Source organism: Protopterus annectens, chromosome 11.part0 (assembly GCF_019279795.1).
Source record: "Protopterus annectens isolate FY-2018-M chromosome 11.part0, PAN1.0, whole genome shotgun sequence".
In the NCBI taxonomy this organism is placed as follows: Eukaryota; Metazoa; Chordata; order Ceratodontiformes; family Protopteridae; genus Protopterus; species Protopterus annectens.
This window is the reverse complement of record NC_056745.1, coordinates 208,617,601-208,638,277: the sequence shown is the minus strand read 5'-3', so window position 1 is coordinate 208,638,277 and position 20,677 is coordinate 208,617,601. Positions and strand designations below refer to the sequence as shown.

The window sequence follows — 20,677 nt, the reverse complement described above, 5'->3', positions numbered from 1 at the left end:
TCTTGTATTAGAGGCAACATGGGATATATCAAATGACCATTTAAGGACATCAGGTGTTTCAGCTATATGGCAAATTCTAAATGTCCATGACTTTTTTCTTTTTGAGTCTGTGTATGGACAAATTCAGGCCAATAAAGCCAAACCCCATTAGCTGTGGACATGTATGTTTCAGCCTTCTTATGGCATCATCAGCACAGCATAAGTGGGATGTTTGGCTAACCTTTAGAAACACAGGGTTGTCTTACCCAGCTGATATCTATAACCATTAGGGTGCCTGCAAAATATCCCAACCAACAAACTAAAAATAGCCAAACATTCCACTTATGCTGTGCTGATGATGCCATAAGAAGGCTGAAACATGTATGATTTAAATATCAAAAGACACTAACAAAATCCTACACACTAAAAATAAGTTTAAAATCATAAAGTTACAAACTCTAAAATATACCATACAAGAAAATATCATCTGAGAGTTCTAGATATTAATTATGGTTTAAGTAATATCAAATGGTTCTGTGGTAGTATCCAACAAATATGATACATTTTTCATCATATTACTGTCACACTACTAAATTAAATGGAATTTGTCATATGATAGCACATCAGTTTCTGGATGTTTCAACCCAGGTTAGAATAAATTTAGGTGTTATTGTTTAGCATTATTGACGAAACAATACATTGAATTAGGTAACCTTTATTTGCAAATTAAATGGTAGACATATGGATGATGTTACATATTTGAACTAAAAAATATGACCCAACAGTCCAGAACAAGTATAAAACAAGTGAACCTTTGACAATCTGTACTGGCACAGATCCAAAACCACATGAACTGGTGTAAAAAGCACCACATTTTATTGCATACAGTTAAGTGTTTTCATCCATATAGGACTTCATCAGAAACAAATTCAAATGCCCACAATTAGTGAATTTATACTAAATAACAAATCATTCAATTACATTTTTAAAGTGAAAAAAAAACACTCAATATATACTCCTTTTTAATAGATATACAATAAATCTTAGCCTCTAAAACTCAACAATGATAACAAAAATTGCTATAAAAGCAAAATACATTAAAAAGTCATAAGAAATGTTGCAATTCATAGAAAAACATCATTTGCATGAGGGTCATTATAATTTTCACTGTACCTTTTCAGTACAGGAACAATTCAAATATGTTCACTTAAACAAGGATGAGACCCAGCATCCAAATGTATTTGTCACAACAATTCTTGATATTCTAAAAATATTCTGCCAATGGTCATCCTTAGGGTCAAAGGGGACTAATTTGTAATACACCAAATGAAAATTTTGTAAATCCTTTCCGAGTGGAAGTATGTCTATACAGTGTACTGTTTTCACATTTTTTCTCAATATTGTAATGATGTGCATACATTCTTTTATTGAGTGCCCTCTCAGTATTCCCTACATAAAAACAGAAGCAGGTGGAACAAACTTCCAGATACGCAACTCAAGTGCTTCTGCAGTTTCCTTTTTTAAATTTAATGGTATATATGCTGTCAGAAAATCTCAATTTAACCATGCCTGAATCTATAATGTAAGAACGAACAAAATTTAAATGAGCCACATTTTGTGGTATTCTTAGGTTGTCCTATTGATGCCATAATTCTGTCTTTCTCCTTATTATCAAATCTAATGTCTTTTTCCAGTAAATTCTTCAAAGTATTCTGTTTTGTATATGATTAAGTGTTTTTTCCACCAATAATTTCTGAATCTGGATGACAAACAATTAAATACTCCAATGCTTTTTAATAATGTTTTCCACCTCTTTCATTCTTGTATCATATTCTAACACCAATGGCTTACTAAAAGTTAAGTTTTCATATTCTGTATTATCCTGAATTTCTTGTTTGTTGTTCATCTTCAATAGTGATTTTGTTTAGATTTTGTACACTTTATGTATGATTTTTAGATGATATTTTTATTTTATGGAGAGGAAAAATGAGTTGTTTAATCAATTTTAAATTACATTAATAACAATAAACATATTTTTTAACTTTACTCTTCTATTTCAAGAACTAAAGTTAATTTCCTAGACATCAGTATTTACAATAATAATGGAAAATTTGTCTAACATTTTTTAGGAAGTCAACTTTTAGTAATTCCTACCTACATTTTCAAAGCCATCACTCTCCAAAAAATGAAGAAGGGTCTAGGTAAAGAGCAGTTCATTAGGTTATATAGGATGAATACTGAGAACAACATTTTTCATAAAGAAGGGTTATTGTTAATGGATATGTTGTTATAAAGAGGTTATCCTTGGAAGTTAATTTTAGATGTGTTTGAAGAAATAAAATGAAGGGCAACTGATTTCAAACCCCTTCTTGGTGGTAAATTACCCACCATCAAAAGGAGTACAAGGAATGAGATCTTTGAAGTAAACAACAAAGAAGAGATCCAGGATAATGCAAAATATAAAAACATCACTTTCAGTAAGACATTGGTGTTAGAAAATAATGCAAGAATGAAAGAGATAGAAACCATTATTAAAAAGCATTGGAGTATTTTAAGTGTTTGTCATCCAGATCCTGAAAGTATTGGTGAAAACTTTGTATACAAAACATGGAATAATTTGAAGAATTTACTGGAAAAAGAGACTAGATTTGATAATAAAGAGAAAGATAGAATTATGACATCAATAGAACAATCTAAGGGCACCACAAAATGTGGCTCTTGTAAATTTTGTTCTTATATTATAGATTCAGAGGTGGTTAAATTGAGATTTTCTGGTGGACTATGTATACCATTACATTTCAAAAAGGAAACTGCAGAAGCAAGGGAGTTGTATATCTGGCAGTTTGTTAAACCTGCTTCTATTTTTCTGTAGGGAAGACAGACAGGGCACTCAATAAAAGAATGTATGAACATCATTGCGATATTGAGAAAAACGTGAAAACAAAACCTATATAGACATACTTTGACTTGTAAATGGTTTACAAGATTATCATTTGGTATATTAGAATTAGTCCCCTTTGACCCAAGGGGTGGCCACCGAGAGAATCTTTTAGAATATCAAAAATCAGTCTGGCAAAAATGGTTGGATGCTGGGCCTCATTACAGTCTAAATGAACATATTTCAGTTATTCCTGTATTGAAAAGTTGCAGTGAAAAGTTATAATGGCACTCATGAAATTGTTAATTTTTTCTATGAATTGTATTATTGCTTATGAGTTTTTAATGCATTTCACTTTTTTATAACTTTGTTATAATTATTGAGTTTTAGTTGCTAAGATTTATTGTATATCTACTAAAAGGGAGTGTATGTTGAGTGTTTCTGTCACTTTAAACATTTAATTGAATGATTTCTTATATAGTATAAATTCAGTAATTGTGGGCATCTGAATTTGGTTCTGATGAAGTTCAATATGGATGAAAATGCTTAACTGTATATAGTAAAAGTTGGTGTTTTTTTACACCACTTAATGTGGTTTTGGATCTGTGCCAGTACAGATTGTCACGGACTCACTTGTTTTATACCACATACCTTGACCTGGCCAAAGCTTTTGACACAATTTTGTATTTAGGCATAGCAGAAAGCTAAATAAGCTGGGAATAAACCCTTGTGTCACCCACTGGATTGCCAACTGGCTCACAGATAGGATGCAGGAGATCAAAATAGGGGAAGTTACCTTCACAAAGAGACCAGTCACCTGTGGAATCCCCAAAGGTTCTTTACTGGGACCTCTCCTGTTTGGCACCTACATTTCTGAAGTAATAGCCAATACTAAAGGGCTCTCACTGACTAAGTTTGCAGATGACTGCAAACTAGGAACAGTCATTGAATCCCCAAATGACTTAGCCGTCCTGCAGAAAAGTTTGCCTCAAATAAATAGCTGGTGCCAAAATCATGGACTGAAATTAAATGCCAAAAACTGCATGGTTGTATCCTTTGGGAAGTCATCTGCCACATTGACAATATACCCTTAAGAGTTGACCCATTTGTTTGGAATTTCACAATTTATGTGGACAGTGACCTAACTTTATTTTGAATAGCTTATAAACAAAGGGATTGTGTCTAGATATAGGGATGTCATTGCCCCCGTTTATTCAACCCTCTATAGGCTAATTATTTAATAAAAATTGCCCATTTGGCATGTATCTGTCCAGACACATGCAACAGCTGGAATGACCACAGAGATACCTTACTAAAATGATACAAGACCTAATAAACATATCCTTCATGGGCCGACTCAAAGCCCTGTCACTATACTTGATATCCTACAGACTGGTAACAGGTGACCTGAGTTTGGCTTACAAGGCATCCTCTGACCCAATACTGATGTATTTACTATACACCACCAAGTCAAATAGCATCAGAAATACTTGGTCTAGGGATTTAAACCTCTTCTGCAACATCAACAAAATGGTTTGGAGGGACAGGTATATCTTGCAGAGGATACTGCTGCTTTGGAACAGACTCCCCATCCACATAAAACAGAGTTAATCCCTGTTCATATTCAAGTATAAATTGGATCTATGGGTGGGAAACAGAAAATTTACCCCAGTACTACCCTCTGTACAACTAATGGACAGAGCAGCTTCTAAATACTTTATCCCAATACATGGGGGTCCCCTCAAATTATCTATGGCTTGATCCCAGTTATTCCCATTAGGGTAATATATAATTATCAACCACGAGTTGGGTAAAGCCAATCTCTAACCAAATGGGATAGGTTAATTTGAGCACAAAAAGGGAAAATTACTAGGCTTAAAATGGCCTACAAAAGCAGCTAGCCTAGTGCTTACCCATGACCCTATGAACCTATGATAAAAGTTCACTAAAACACTTTGCTTCTACACAATTTGCTTGGAGGTCTGTTACTACTGTTGTATCAGCTTTTCACCTGTAAGCTCCAGTATTTTGAAAACTGTCTACCCCAATGGGATAAACTGTTAAGTTACACTTCCCATACTTGGATAGTTTCCCAGTAATAGTTCCCAAATGTTTAGGTAAACTGAATCAGATATTTGCTCTTGAATTAAATAAAAAATGTATAGTATGTATGTAGTGCACAAAAACATGCATATTATATTAGACAATAGCTCGATACCCACTCACCACATACAGATCCATTGCTTGAGAGAGATGCTGAACATATTATTTATTTTTTTAGCAAGTTTATCACTTTACAGAAGAATAAGCATCAAAGAAAAATAAATGATTTTGAGAAATACCAAATTATGATCAAGTAGCCCTGAACAATTCAGTGTCTGTATTTAATGGAGGGTTTAATGTTTGTTTGTTTAGGTTATTATTTTGGTTAGTAAAAATCTCTCTGTCATATTTTAAGCATGATTAATTGGTTGATTTGTGTTTATGTGAATGTGTGTGCACGTGTTTTGTTTTCTTGAGGACATCTGCAACCACATTATAGAGATAAGTAAATGTTTATCACAAAATAATTTTAGAGAATAGAGGTTTATATCAATGATGTCAACGCATCTGTCAGAGAATTCTAAGATAAATGCCTGGCCTGCAATGTTCTATTTGGATACTGGAAAGCTTAGAAAGCCCACCCCCCCCACCATGAGAAAGCTTTCTCTCTCTCTCTGACTATATTACAGATGCCTTTAACAATGCATAACTGTTGTTAGTAAATGTGGAAATGAGAAATCTGTGATTAAACTAACCTGAGGTCTATGGCCATCTATTATATTTGCAGCAGAAATGCAACAACTGCCACCCATGATCTAGCTTCAGGAAGAGGTTTGTGCAAGTAAGGGTAAAATAAGAAGGAAACAAGCAGATACTTTTGTTAATATTTTCTTTTTTCAAGGAAGAGAAGCTCTCCATACTGTTCCAGCACTAGCATCTATCGACTGTGGCTGAATGGGTGCCAGTAAGAAATTATCACTGTTAAAAGGAGTCTGCTCTGTTAGATTCTTTTATCAGCTACATGTTTGTAAAACAGTTGTATGGTAAACCTGAAGTTAGAAAGAAACCAGCTTCATAGTACAGAAATAAGGGGCTTAATGACCTTGATTTAGCCAGCATCCTAATTGCTGGAAGAGCTAGCCAGAAAGCGGTGGCAGTAGGTGGCCAAGGTCATCATGTCTATGTGGGCAGAGTATACTGGAAAAGATCTTCTTGAAAAAAATTCCACGTTAGAGCAGCTCTGTGTACAAGCAGTCAAATGGATGAGTCCATAACACTCAGAAATTACTGATGACATGTGGAAGTGCCCACTCCAGTCAGACTCATGAGTGCTGATACTGCACCATGCTTTCCTTCCATTAGAGAGAAGATGATAGGTGCTTCCTCAGAAAAGCATGAAACAGCTACAGCCTACTGTCACATTACTATTAGCTCCATTTTATGGACAAAATATGTGGCTATTGATATGATATTTCCCATTTGAAGACACACTGCAGCTGCGAAGGTAGAAACAAATAGACAGGATGTTGCTGTTCAAGGGAGAATGGCAGAAATAGCATAGATTATTGAAATTGCTTGACCCAGTGACTACAGTGTCTTATAGGTTCATAGGTTCATAGGTAGGTACTAGGCTATTGGCCCAAGGGCCTATGTAAGCCTAGCCAACAAGGTTCCCTGGCTTACGCCACCCAAGAAAGTTATTTGCCTGTGCCACTGTCAAGCAGAGACACAGAAGTGATCACCGGGGTGTATTTCCTATTTCCCATCCACTCATCAAGGTTTTTCTTGAAGAGTGCTAATGAAGAACTTTGCTTGACATAGATGGGTCGCCTGTTCCAGAGTATGGGAACTCTCTGTGATAGGAATCTCTCCCTCCAGCATGTCCTGTTTATTGTGGTGACAAGGTTTAGGTCCCTAGAGCGTGTAGCTCAGAAGGATTGGGATTTCTTTAGGTGTAGCATGTCCAACAGCTTTGGGTTTGACACAGCTTTATATGTTAGGCAGAGATCACCTCTGAGTAGGCGATATGCTAGGGAGTAAAGCTGGAGTTTTTTGAGACAGTCAGTGTAGGGCATTTGTTTGAGTCCAGTATTCCTCTTTGTGAGGTACTTCTGTGGCCTTTCCAGCTGCTGCAGATGTCTTGTGAGGTACATTCCAAAAGGGGCATTGTACTCTATAATCTGTCTAATGAGTGATGAGTAGAGGGTAACGATGACCTCTTTTTTCCTGGATGAGAACCCTTTTATGATGAGGTGTGCCACGTAGAAGGACTTCCTGACTACTGTGGCGATGTGACTATCAAAGGAGAGACTACTGTCCACCTGGGTCCCAAGGTCTCTTATCACGCATTCGGTGTTACGTAAATTGCTGCCTATGTGGTATTTCATGGGTACAGAGTTTTTACCAAAGGGGATGACACTGCACTTTTTGGCATTGAGCTTGAGGCCATGGCTCTGACACCAGGCATCTGTCTCAGAGAGGCCCTTCTGTAGGATGTTCACATCATTTGGGGACTTGACTATGGCTCCTAGTTTGCAGTCATCTGCAGACTTTGTTAGCCAGAGGCCTTCTGTGTTAGCCTGTACTTCAGAGAAGTAGATACCAAACAGGAGCGGTCCCAGGACAGAACCCTGTGGTACTCCACTTGTCACTGGTTTGAGGTCAGATTTGGAGTCTGCAACCTTTACAGTGTGGGCTCTGTCAGTGAGCCAGTTGGGAACCCATCTTGTGATGTAGGGATTTATGCCTAGTTTATTGAGTTTAGCAATAATTCCAGAATGGGGGATGGTGTCGAAAGCCTTGGCGAGGTCAAGATAGGCTGTGTGAACCACCTTACCCTCATCTACGGCTTTGGTGACTGCCTCAAAGAAGTCTATCAGGTTCAGGAGGCATGATCTGCCTTTTACAAACCCAAACTGGGTGGAATCCAGAGTTTGGAGGTTACCAATGTCTTTGTTTATGAGTTCCATGGTTATACGTTCCATGGCCTTGCAGACCAGGCTCGTCAGGCTAATAGATCTATAGTTCCCGGGATCAGTGGTGGTTCCCCCTTTGTGGAGTGGGATAACTGTTGATGTGCGCCATTCAGTGGGCACAAAGCCTGATGCAAGGCTATTATTGAACATGGTGCTTAAGTGAGGAGCCAGTTAATTCTGAAGTTTGTGTAAAACGCAGCCTGGGATGTTGTCCGGTCCCATGGATGCTGTGTTTTTGGCTTTAGAGAGTGCAGCTTTCACCTGTGTAGTTGTGATTACAGGGACTCTGCATTCTTCCTGTATAGATATGGGCCCTTTTGGGGGTGAGGGGAGGTAAAGTTAGCAGTGAACCTATCTGCCAGAATGTTGGCAATATCAGTTGGTTCTGTAATTTTCGTGCCTTTGTGCTGTAACTCAGAACAGATCTGGCTGTTGCCATCGAGATTTTTGACATAGCTATAGAATGCTTTGTGGTTGTTCTTGGAATTAGTGGCAATTTTATTTTCATAGCTAGCTTTGGAGGATCTTATAAGGGATCTCAGCTTCTTACTGAGGCTGACCAGGGAGCTCCTCCACTCATGGGATTTTACTCTCTTTTGCAACAGTTCCTTCCTTCTGTTGTACAGTTTATTTATGGCAGGGGACCACCAGATTGACTTCCTTTTTTTGGAGGATAGCATCTTGGTTCTGTTTGGGATAGCACGATCCATGCACTCATGTAAGTGCTTATAGAGTGCATTTGTGTAGGATTCAGCAGTTGTAACTGTATTGTCCATCTGCATGGGTGTCATGAAGTTCACTACTTCTGTCTTATGAAGCATGTAGTTGGCTTTGGAGACATTTTTTACTGTGGTTTCCTTAATGGGGGGTGGGATGTGGATATCAAGGGTGATTAGCTTATGGTCAGATCGGACCAACGAGGAGTTGACTTCAGGTGTGGAACACCGGTCATTCATGTTGGTAATGACTAGTTCTAGGATATTGTTACCCCTAGTGGGGGTGTGGATAAGTTGATCTAGGGCATTGGAGTTTATGAATTCCAGAAAGCGTTGCGCTAAGGAGTTGGTGCATGAGTAGTTTTCCCAGTTAATGGTGGGGTAGTTGAATTCACCCATTATTAGAGTGTTTGGTTGAACCCTAATATTTTCCAGTACATCAAGAAAAGAGGAGTGGGAATCCTGGGACATGGTGGGGGATCTGTAGCAAGCTACAATTTGGATTGCAGTTTTGCCAAGTGTTAGTTGCACTTGGATAACCTTGGATGCATTATGCTGAGCAACTAGCCTGGAGGTGTGGATATCCTTAATGAATATGGACACACCCCCACCTTTGGTGTTTCGGCCCAGGTTACATGGCCGAAACGTGTAGTATGAGTTATAGCGTGGTAGTGCAGGGGTACTCTCTGGAGCCTTGAACCAGGTCTCAGTCACTGCACAGATATTGATGTTCTCCATTTTAAGGAGTGCCTCGAGTGAGTGCATTTTGAAATTTAGACTTCTAGCATTGAGTAGCATTACCCTCAGTTTTTGCTTGCTTGTTCCTGTTATGTTGGTGAATTTGTTACTTGAACCCTGCCTAAAAAAAGGCACTATAGGGGCAGCAAGAGCCTTAGCCAGTATCCGGAATCCCAGGGGAGACAGGTGCAGGCCATCTGTGGCAAAGCATCGTGGTCTGTTGACCATGTCATCCCAAGCAGACAGATACTGGATCCCATTAGAATGACACCAGAAGCTTAGCCAATTGTTGAAGTCAATCATTTTGTCCTTGTACTGCGGTATCATTCTGGGCGATGGCAGAATGCTACTCAGGGCTAGGGTCATACCTGCCTGGGCTACAAGATCAGACAGCTCTTTCATGTCTCTTTCCATGTAGTCCAGGGAGGTACATCTCAGGTCATTCACACCAACATGGACAATGACAGAGTCATATTTGTACTTGTTGTGGAGTGACCTGAGTGCGTGGGTTATGTGGCGGATCCTGGCACCTGACAGGCAGCTGACAGTAACCTTCTCCTTGTTTAGCCTGGTGAGTGGGACATCAGTGTGCCTGACTATAGAGTCACCTATGACTAGTGTGTTGGGTATGTTGTTTTGCCTTATTGGCTGTGTTTGAGTGGTACACTGAGTCTGTGTGAACTGAAAGACATAAATTTGTACAATATCAAGACTTGCAAGCTAAAGGAATGTGGAATAAGGATTCACAGACAGTTTCAGTTGTAGAAGGAGCAACTGTGCTAATAAAAAATTCTTCAAACATATTTAAATATGCTACAGATAAAATGAAAACTTTGTGAACTGTAAAAAAAAATGACAGTTCTGGGTAGATCATGTGGAATGAGTTGAGCATGTGGTATCACATCCCAAAGACTGAAGGCAAGACTGATTTCATGAACTTTAATTATGCCCTGACTTAGGAACAGACCTCCTAACCATCCTGAATTACTCGTTTTTTACTGAGTTTTGGGGTCCAAATGAAGGGGTGCCACGATTCCCGAGTGGCACCCCTTCATTTCTGATTTCTTTGCTTTTTTTTTTTTTTTTTAATTTTCGCACCGTCGGAGCTGATGTCATCACGTGCGCGATGATGTCAGCTCCGTTAACACTACCAGCCAGTCGGAATTTAGCTCAAGTAGCTCACGTCATCATTTCCGGCTGGCTGGCAGCAGGCGGGAAGTGAATTCAAAAGAAGAATGCTGTTTCAGACGTTTTAGAAGGGAACTGCTTTACCGGCTTTAATTGCATTTTTTGCTGCCGTTTCGGCCATTTACAAGGGACTTTGGAAGAATGCTGGGATTGCTAGCTCGGACAGAAGAAACTGCTTTAATGTTGGCTTCTGCAGACAGCTTTGCACTTTGCTGTCATTTCGGAAGTAGGGACGAATGCTGCTTTGCCGTTTGGAAGCTAAGTTTAAATCCGAGTTCGGGACTTTGCTTTAGGTAAGGTGTGTGTGTGTGTGTGTGTGTGTGTGTGTGTGTGTGTGTGTGTGTGTGTGTTCTCGATTCTACACAATTTGTGATGTTTTGATTTAGACTGTGTGTGTGTGTGTGTGTGTGTGTGTGTGTGTGTGTGTGTGTGTGTGTGTGTGTGTGTGTGTGTGTGTGTTCTCTTCAAAAGAGTACTCTTTAGGCCTTCTCATGGCTGATATGTCAGACTCTGCACCATTTCTGATGTTTTGATCTAGATTGTTAGATTTTGTATCTTGCATGCTGTTTGTTCTTTCAGGCATAAGCTTGCTGTTCCGGGCAGCATTAGGAAGTCCTTTTGAAAGGACTTAACATTTCTCATATTTTGCCACTGGAAACATACTTTGGGGATATTTTATGTAAAATTGTTGTAGCAGACTGAATTTACAGAAGTATGCCACTCTTACAAAATGCAGGCCTCAACCTATGACCAAGCTATTTTATTTACATTATTCACCTGTAACCATTTTAATTTTGGCTAGGACTTGTTTCAACTAGTCATACCTCTCTTTTTATATAATGCACAGTCTCCCATTTTGCCTTCTGACAGCTGCTGCTTTGTAATCATAGCACTTTTACTCTGGGGATTTCTGTCTACCTCACAAAAGAATATCGAGAGAGGTCACAGGCAGGAAAGGGAGAGTTTGTTGAATAAAATGTGCATAAAAGACTGGAAGGTCCAGGAAGCTTGCCATGTCATGTCATAAATAAAGGTTGCTTTCTTTCACTGACTCCATGAACTGATGTTGAAATTCTTTTGGAATGTACTTCTCTTCATAATGTAGGTGTAGATGAGGTAGGTGTGCTTTCCTGTTTTAACAAAGATCAGACCAAAGAAGTTTTTCAGTGAAAACATTACACTCTCATAAGGAGAAAGAATATGAATCATATTTAAAAAAAAAATGGAAATTTAGATGATGGTTATTAAGATTGCTGTAAGAAGTGATATGACCCTCGTTTTGTCTGCAATCGAACATGAAGCAATTGATCTACTAAAACATGTTTATTGCACTAAAGTCTGAATGAAAAAAAAAAAGTTAAACTAGCGAATGTGTATGATATGCCGAAATTTATTATTATGGATAAATAATTGTCACAGAATGAAAATAAAACAGTAACAGTCACAGACTACATTGTTATGGTAAAGCAGTTAACAAATATCTATGTGCTTGAAAAATACCTGGGGTGTGTGTGTGAAAATGCCCCCAATGTATACACCTGGTGGCTAGAAATATTTAGGCTCAAACCTTGTACCTTTGGTACAGGGTAAAAAGAGCCAAAAGTCCCTAGCCACCACAATTTGTCAGCTTTGGTCAGATTTTTTTTTTTGTGCCAAGAGGTTGAGAGCTATGGTGAGAAGTGAGAACTGAATTCACTAAATGATAGACATTAAGTTTCAGTTTTCCTGCTGTTTAAACTGCTGAGTTAGCATAGTGGTATGTTGCACTGATTGTAGTGTATAGTATTCTGGGTTCGAGACTTGCCAGTAACTTGTGTGATAGTAAAACAGCATTTTATTCTAACAACTTTCCAAAATTATACAAGCAATGTTTAAAATGTGTCCCTGTTTTTTGACCTTTTGCTCCCCACCAAAAAAAAAAATCTCAAATTGAAAATAAGTGTGAGAAGCTGTGCAAGATGCCCATGGCTTACGCTACAGTCCTTCTGTTTATAGTTTGGGTGTGGAAGTAGGCTTTTATGATGGAAATGTTCTGTATTGGGCAGTTTTGTAATTATTGGTTCATGCATTTTCTTTCATTGCCTACAATACAGCCTACTGGAAAAATGTTCAAACAATAAATTTAAAATGTGCTCTGTCTAACAAGTATGCTGTATTATAGAAGGAATATAACTTAATAAAGTCAGGAAGGTGTATCAAAGAAAAGAACACATATATATTTATTGTTTTGTGTGCAAGGGGCCAATGATTTGAAAACAGACCAAAGGTAATCTTTATCCACCACTGGCCAGATGCATTTTCTTTGGATGTGGTGTAGGTTTCAATGCTGTTTCAATGAATGTGAGTTTCAAGGGCAGAGAAGTTTTAATGCCAAGTCTATTTTCATTGTGAGACAGTATTGTTTTGTTTATCAGATGTCTGTTAGTGTTTGTGCATTGATGTGCTGCAAAATGTAAAAATTAAATCCAAATAATCATTGTAGAAGTAAAGCAGTATGCACACATTAGTGTTTATGGTAAATGAGGCGAAATAGCCAGGTAATTGGACACTAGAATGGCTGCAGGGGGACTCTGGTGCCATATTTTGGTTGTCTGTTCTTCAGTTTGTGTTTGAAAGTTGGTATCCCACAATTCCATCGAAGTGGGTGGGGTTACATAATTATGTATGCAAATTAGATGTTAATCAACATACAGATTTGTACCTATTTTTCATGGCCCTTGTCCAGATTTTTGATGTTTCCAGGTTGAGAGGTATGCTTAGGAATGGGGGTCCCTTCCTGTTAAGGTATGTAAAAACCTAAGCATTTGGAGAAATTAAACCAGTAAGAGTCTATGAAAGTAGAGGGAAGATGCGTAGTTCTGTGAAAGAAGCTGATTCACAGTTCATTACACAATCATGTCTCTGCTGTGGATTATGCAAATTCAAACAATCATGTCTCTGAGTTTTATTCAATAGTAATAAAGTCCAAGACTATATATCATGAATGTGAGGGGACTGGCATAATACCAGTAAAGAAGGCATTGGCATTTATGAATTCACAATGAGTGAACATCTGGCAACTGAATTCAGTATAAGATCGTGGGAGTCACTGATCTGCTGTCTTGGACTTCAGAGATATGTTTAGCTGAATAGAAATCGTGATCAGTGCAATATCTGCATAACAGGTGACAGGTGTCAATATGTCACATATACAACTGGTGTACAAAGAGCGGGAAAGGAGTGTATGGGATGGTGTAACCTAACACATAAGGCATATGGAGGGCACAGAGAATGATTAAATGTTACATTTGGGGGCTGGTTAAGCATTATTTCAGGGAGATAATTTTCAGGTTCTGTTGTTTGTTATTTATTATTTATTTTTTACTTGTGCAACTGTGAATCAGATATGTTTCCTAACTTCAAGAACATATAATGAACATGTATTAATAGGTGTTACTTGAGAACAGAGGGTCAGTCAGTATAACATATCAGCTAATAAAGATTGGTTCAGGGAATCAAAATTTAAGCATAGCAATAACTTTAGAGGCAATTCAACATATTGAATTACATAAATACTTATTTAGTTAGCTAGTTACATTTCATTACCAGGATAGTCGGGCTGGTTCAGTAAAAGCAAACCCCTTTTCAACAGGGACCTGAGGAAAAAAGCTTCATATACCAAGATGACAAGGACAAGGTACATCAAGAGACGAAAAGAAGTTATAGTAATTTTCCTAATATGTTAGTTATAAGCATAAAATACAACAGCAGTGAACAGGAATACGTCACATCCAATAAAGTTAAAAATACTTTATTATACAACAGTTAGCATAGCGCTTTCATCCTGCATGGGACTTCATCTTAACTAGTTTGTTGGATGTGACTTATTCTTGTTCAGAACTGTTGACTTGTGCTTTTATGATTGCTTTTTTTTTTAGTTTCTCTAACACAGAAGAAGGCTTATTTTGTTTGGCTTTAATCTTCCCAATATTGTAGTATAATACAGAGTACACTTATTAACAAACAGTAGCAAAGGCAGGAGTTAAATTTAAAATATTTACACTACATAGTGGTCATTCCTATAGGGTGGCCACGGTGGTGCAGCGGTTAGGGTTGCCACCTCACAGCAAGAGATTCTCCTGTTCGATCCTCGGCTGAGGTGCCTTCCGTGTGGAGTCTGCATGTCCTCCCTGTGGTCGCGTGGGTTTTCTCCGGGTGCTCCGGTTTCCTCCCACATCCCAAAGACATGCTGTAGGTGGATTGGACACACTAAATTGGCCCTAGGCATGAGTGTGAGTGTGTGTGTGCCTTCTGTGGAAGGTTGGGCATCGGGCTGGCAGCTCGACACTATAAAACTCCACTGACAATCATGAGTGGACAGTGATCCGCTGAGGCAACCCCTAACCGGGAAAAGCCGAAAGAAGAAGAAGAAGTGGTCATTCCTATCCCAGCAAACCATCACCTCCCAAGGTGATAAGTTACAGGAATTAGCAGTCATGACTCAGGGACTGGATGCAGTTCTGTGTCTGGCATTAATGTAATGGGTTGTTAACCAAGACAGAGGTGGAAAAAGCTGCAACCTTAAAATTATGATAATAAACTGACTGAAAGTTTATGTTCAGCAGAAAAGGCAAAAGAGATGAGAAATGAAAGGATGTTAATAGGATATCGTGTTAGCACAGGAGTAGAGGCAGGCAACACAATTAATAAAATGTTAGGCGTAGAGCAAGCAAAGATAAGTGAAAATAAGAAATTTTGCAAAACAAATTTTAATGAATCAATTCACTCTTAAACCTAGTGTAAGCTGTAAGATGCATAGGGATCTGCCTTTTGTTATAATTTATTTAGTATATGCTGCAGAATACGTAAATGTGGAATTGTCAGCATATACATGACCCTGCAAAAGAAAAAAAAAATCCTTTAATGTAAGATGTTGTATCCATAGTATGAAAAAGTTAGGTGCAACCAAAGTGCGCAGGATAATTCAGCAATGCAGAACTAAAACCTTTAAAAGAAAAAATGATAAAGTACAGTTGTGTCCCACCTACCATAATTGTAGATGTTTGAGTATATCAGTGTTATAATACTGATTCTTGGGACTTCCTGCCATGCAGAAGCCCTTAAGTGGTGTGATTTCCAGTGTCTTTCCTTTATCCCAAGCTGACAGACATCCGAAGACCGACGTCTGGATTTCAAGGTATAAGAAAGGTGTTTGTTGGTGCCATCTTCAGGTCTTTCTAAGCAGTGAACAAGTCATCTGATGCTTGAGGACAGCACACCCTCCCCAGTTGTCTGAATTTGAGTGAGGAGGAGGAAAAAACACAGTAGGCAGACAGGAGATGATGAAGATAAGAGGACTATCTGCAGAAAAAACTTCTACCTTTTGCACCTAGCAAGGGGAGACAAGTGGTCAGCATTTAGAGGGGTGGGAGTATGCACTGTAACATTGATCTACTCAAACATCTGCAGTTATTTTATGTGTGGCACAACTGTACTATGTTCTTTGTAGTCAGTGTTGCAGTATTGATTCTTGGGAGGACTCCAAAAGGTAAAAGTTGGGTGGTGGGTCATCTGTATGACCTTTGGAAATAAGATTTTGCAGGATGGCAGTAGCAAAACTTGATCTAGCCCTGGAGACATTGCCTGGGTTATAGTGTTTTGTAAAGGTGTGCACTGAGTTTCATGTGGCTACTTACAGAATGGTCTAAGTGGGGACTCCTTTGAGGAAAGCACAGGTAGTAGCCCCATGTCTGGTGGACAGGGCTTTAATAATCCCAGATAAATCATTTCCATGGTGTGAGCAACAGAACTTAATACAGTTAGCTATCCATTTTGAAATGGTTTGTTTAGAGACAGACTTGCCCTGTTTGCCCCCTGTGAATGTCACCACAATTGCTCTGCTCTATTAGGTAGGTGGATAGCCTGGTTTAAAGTAAGTTCAGGTACCACCTTAGGCATAAAGGATGGATTTGCTTTGAGGGTGACCCTATCACTGTGGAAGACAGTGAAAGGTTCTTTGAACATGAGGGCTTGTATTTCAGAAACTTTCCTAGCTGATGTAACAGCTATAAGAAAGGGTGGCCTTCCAGGTGAGCATCTTTAGAGATACAGTGACAGCAAGTTCAAAGGTGGGGGGCAGGGTTAGGTTTTGTAACACATAATTTAGATCCCATATTGGAATAGGTTTCTTCTGGGTGGTCTTAAGTAAATCATCAATTTTAGAAAAAGTTTCATGAGCGGGTGGAAGAAGATTGGAGAAGCACTGTCCAGGCAAGCCGATATAGCAGATGCATGTACCTTAGTGCTGGAATAAGGAAGTCCTTGTCTAAAGAGGCCTGACAGGTACTGCAGGACTGAGTTGCTCTCTGCATGAGAAGGGTTAGTGTTATCTCTCTGACACTAGATGGAAAATCTTTTCCATTTTGCCAAGTATGTTTTCCTGGCATTGGGGTTCTTTGCTTGCCTTAGAACAGAAAGCACATCCTTTGGGTAGGATTCTTGGTGTCAAAACTCAGTCCTCCAAGCAATTAAACTGAGGGTGGCTAGGTGGGGGTGGAAGACAAACCCCATGACTTGGCTGAAGAAATTTACTTCCTGCAGTCAGGTGTAGAATCTACCCTCACTGAGTGTCAGGAGAAGGGAGAACAAGTGTTGTCTCAGCCAGTTGGTGGCCACTAGGATCATACTGGGTCTGTCTGGCTTCATTTTAATCAGTACCCTAGAGATCAGATGTAAGGGCAAGAATGCATACAAGAACCAGTTTGTCCATGTGAAGGAGAATGCATATATTTTCTACTCTACTATATGTTGTTTTCTGGAGCAGAACTTCTGCAATTGTTTGTTGTGGTGAGAGGTGAACAGGTCTATTGAAGGGCTCTCCCACTGTATGGTTAGATCCAGGAAGACCTCTCTCTCTACACCATTCATTCATTGGGATCTAGAAGGTCCCTGCTTAGAGAATCTGCCAGGCTATTGCTCTAGCCAAGAAAATAAAGTGATATGAGGGTCACCATATTTCTTGAGCCAGCACCCAAATTTTCCTGGAAAGGCTGCCAAAGGGTAAAACAAATTTCCCTTTTGTGTGTTAATGCACCACATCACCATGTTGTTGCCTGTCCAGATCTGCAGGGTCCCTGGGCTTAAGTTTTGTTGAAAAGCTTTTATGACCAGGTAGACTGCTAGAAACTCCTTCTGATTTATATGTAACTTCCTCTGCTGTGGGGAGCATATACCCTGCACTTTCAGGGAACCTAAATGGGCTCCCCAAGCTATGTCTGAACTGTCTGTAGTGATGGTCTTGTCTGCTTCTAGTAAAGTGAAATTTGTCACAGGTTCCTTTGCATGGTGTTCTCCCACCATAGGAGTTCCTTTTCCAGGCATGGAAGGAGAAGCAGTGGGGTTTCTAGGGGTTGGGAATGCTGCTCGCAAACATTTTTCAGGAACTATTGCAGTTTCCTCCTGTGTGACATTGCAAATGAGATCATAAGAATGCAGGATGCCATGTACCCCAGTATCCTCAGAAATGTTCCTGCAGCAATGAGCTGCTTTGGAAGCAAATTGGTCAGTCAGTCTGTCAAGAAAACAATCTTGCCTTGAGGAAGGAAGTCTTTCTGTTGAACTGAATTTATGAGGTCTCCCAGGAAGAGGATACTTTTTTTGAGGAATAATTTGGGATTTTTGAGGATATAAGGTGAGACCTACCTTTTGAAAACAGTCTGTGGTGATCTGTAAGACATGTACAGTCTCTGATATGGATCTTCCCTGAATGAGGCAGTCATCTAAAAAGGGGCAAATATGAACCTCTAGAGTCCTGCAATGTGCTATCAGAGGAGCTAGACATTTTGTGAAAACTGTGGGAGCAGTGGACAGCCCATATGGTAGAGCACAGAACTGAAAGTAAGAGCCTCTTGCTACAAATCATAAGTACTTCCTGTGACTGTCTGCTATGGGGACATGGAGGTAAGCATCTTTTAAGTTAAGAGTGATCATGAAGGAATCTTGGAAGATTATGGGTGGTAATTTTTGCAATGTAAGCATTCTGAACTTTGGGATGTTCAGAAACTTGTTTAGCTTTGAGAGATCCAAGATGGGCTTTCAAGTGCCCTCAGAAATATCCTTTAGTACAAGCCTTTTCCCCTTGTCCTGGCAGGACAGGCTAGATGGATCCTTGGTGAAGTAGCTCCCTGAGGATAGGTGGTAAGCGGTTTTCTTGCTCTTTTGGTGACTTTGGAATGCCCAATAAGGGTGGTATTTCTCTGACCTGGATATGGTACCCTTTCTCTATGATGCTGTGGACCTATTGGACCCCAGTGATGGATTTCTATTGGTTTGGACCCCAGTGATGGATTTCTATTGGTTTGGACCCCAGTGATGGATTTCTATTGGTTTAGGAATAAGGAGAGTCCTCCTGATGGAGGCTTGGAAGTGAGGGCAGGTAGGATAGACCATAGTCACAGCTGTTCTTCTGTTGGGTCCTTTGGAGCACCCTGCTCTCTGTGATTGTTCTGGTTGCCATCTCCTAGACTGTCTTGATCTTTTGCCATGAGGAGGTGTCCCCTAGTCTTATCTAGGTGGAAAAGACCAAGGTTTAGAAGGGTAATTCTTACTGTACCTTGGGGTCAGAGACAGGTGGAAGTTCAAGAATGAATTCTTTGTCTAATGGAGCATCCAGTAGTTCAGCCTCGATGTAATCTGACAGGGGGTGGGTCCTGAGTCATGCACATCTGCTGATGTCAGAACCTGTGACAGCTGCTCTGCAATCAGCAGCTAAGGTGTCATAGCCACATTTTTGGGAGTGTCTGGAGACTTGTAAAGCTTTTCTGGCAATCTCCTGGATTTCCGTAGATAAGGTCGTGTCTACAACAGAATTTACCTTAACTAGAATTCAAGGTATTCTGGCAATTCAAAGGTCTCATTGCCAGGGTAACAGAGGTGCAAGCTCTCTTCCCAAATCTGTCTAATAATCTACTTTTCATATCATTAGGCAGGGGATATCTTGTTGGCCCCTTAGGTACAACTTTTTTAGAGTCAGTGAAGATTGTGAAAGGGTTAGCTTTAGGGGTTTTGTAAAGGTGCTTGTGAGATTCAAGCACTCTGTAAAACCTGTCTGGCTCTGTAGGCACAGGGGTTAGAGAATCAGGGTGTAAAGCAATGTTTTCAAAGACATCATCCAATATAATGTGTACAGAAGAAATTAACAGTGGTCTGGATTGAGACAAGCTTAGCAGTTCCCTGCAATGGTTCTGGGCCTGAAAGAATTGCTTAGTTTCCCAAGTGAAACTTCCTTCATTCTAGGCAGGGTATCCCCAATGTATAGGTCCTTGGGTGGGGCAGAAGAGAGGGAATCATCTGAGTGTGAGTCTGGGTAAGTTTGAGGTAGCAAGTGGCCAGAGTAAGACCATTCCTCCTCATCCTCACAGCTGGAGGAATCTTCCTCTTCCTGAAAAGCTACTTCCCTGCTCCTTTTAGATGGGGGGGGGGGGTCTCAGAGACTCAGAGATGGAAGAAAGACAGGGCTCTCCAGACTTCATGAAGGCCAGAAACTCCTGTGCTATTTTAAGGAGGGCTTGGGCTTCAGTCTGAGAAGAAGTGGTCAGAGGTGATTGTGAAGAAAAAGAAGTGGTTCCCTTTAGTTTGGGTATCTGTTTTAAGGGGATGACCAGAGGATGCAGTCATCTGACTGGAACATCAGTTGTAGCTTCTTTAGTTGAGAAAGATAGGGAGTATCACTTCAGACCCACAGTATGGACATTGGAATCTGACACCTACAGAGTGACCTCAGACCAGATTGATGTATGTGCTATGGTAGCACTTGTAGGTAGGCTGGAAACCATGGCAGTCTCCCAAAGGGTCATGCCAGAGGGTTCATATCTAGGACTTGCTGGATCAGAAGGCTGTAAAAGAACATCACCTGGCTTGTCAGTCGACTTAAGACCTATAGTTGGAATATTTTGGTAATTCAGGGTCCTTGGCATTTTTGTCTTTTAGTTTTTTTTTTTGGAATGATGCTAGCTGACTCTGGAATCTATGGAGGACCTGTGGTAGCAGTGGATTGCAACACCACCAAGGAACCAAGGAACCCAAAGAGGAAGACTCCATATGGACTGCTAGTACCTTGGTCCTACATTTTAGTGTTTCTCAAGGAATTTTGCACAGTCAGATCAGTTAGAGACATTGTGCTG

General features: G+C 39.8%; 1 protein-coding gene across 1 annotated transcript in view; it reads right to left on the bottom strand.

The window, feature by feature from the left end:
• The window catches only part of LOC122814922 (leukotriene A-4 hydrolase-like), a 334,501-nt gene that overhangs the window by 214,527 nt on the left and 99,297 nt on the right, over nt 1-20,677 (bottom strand). The window lies entirely within an intron of this gene.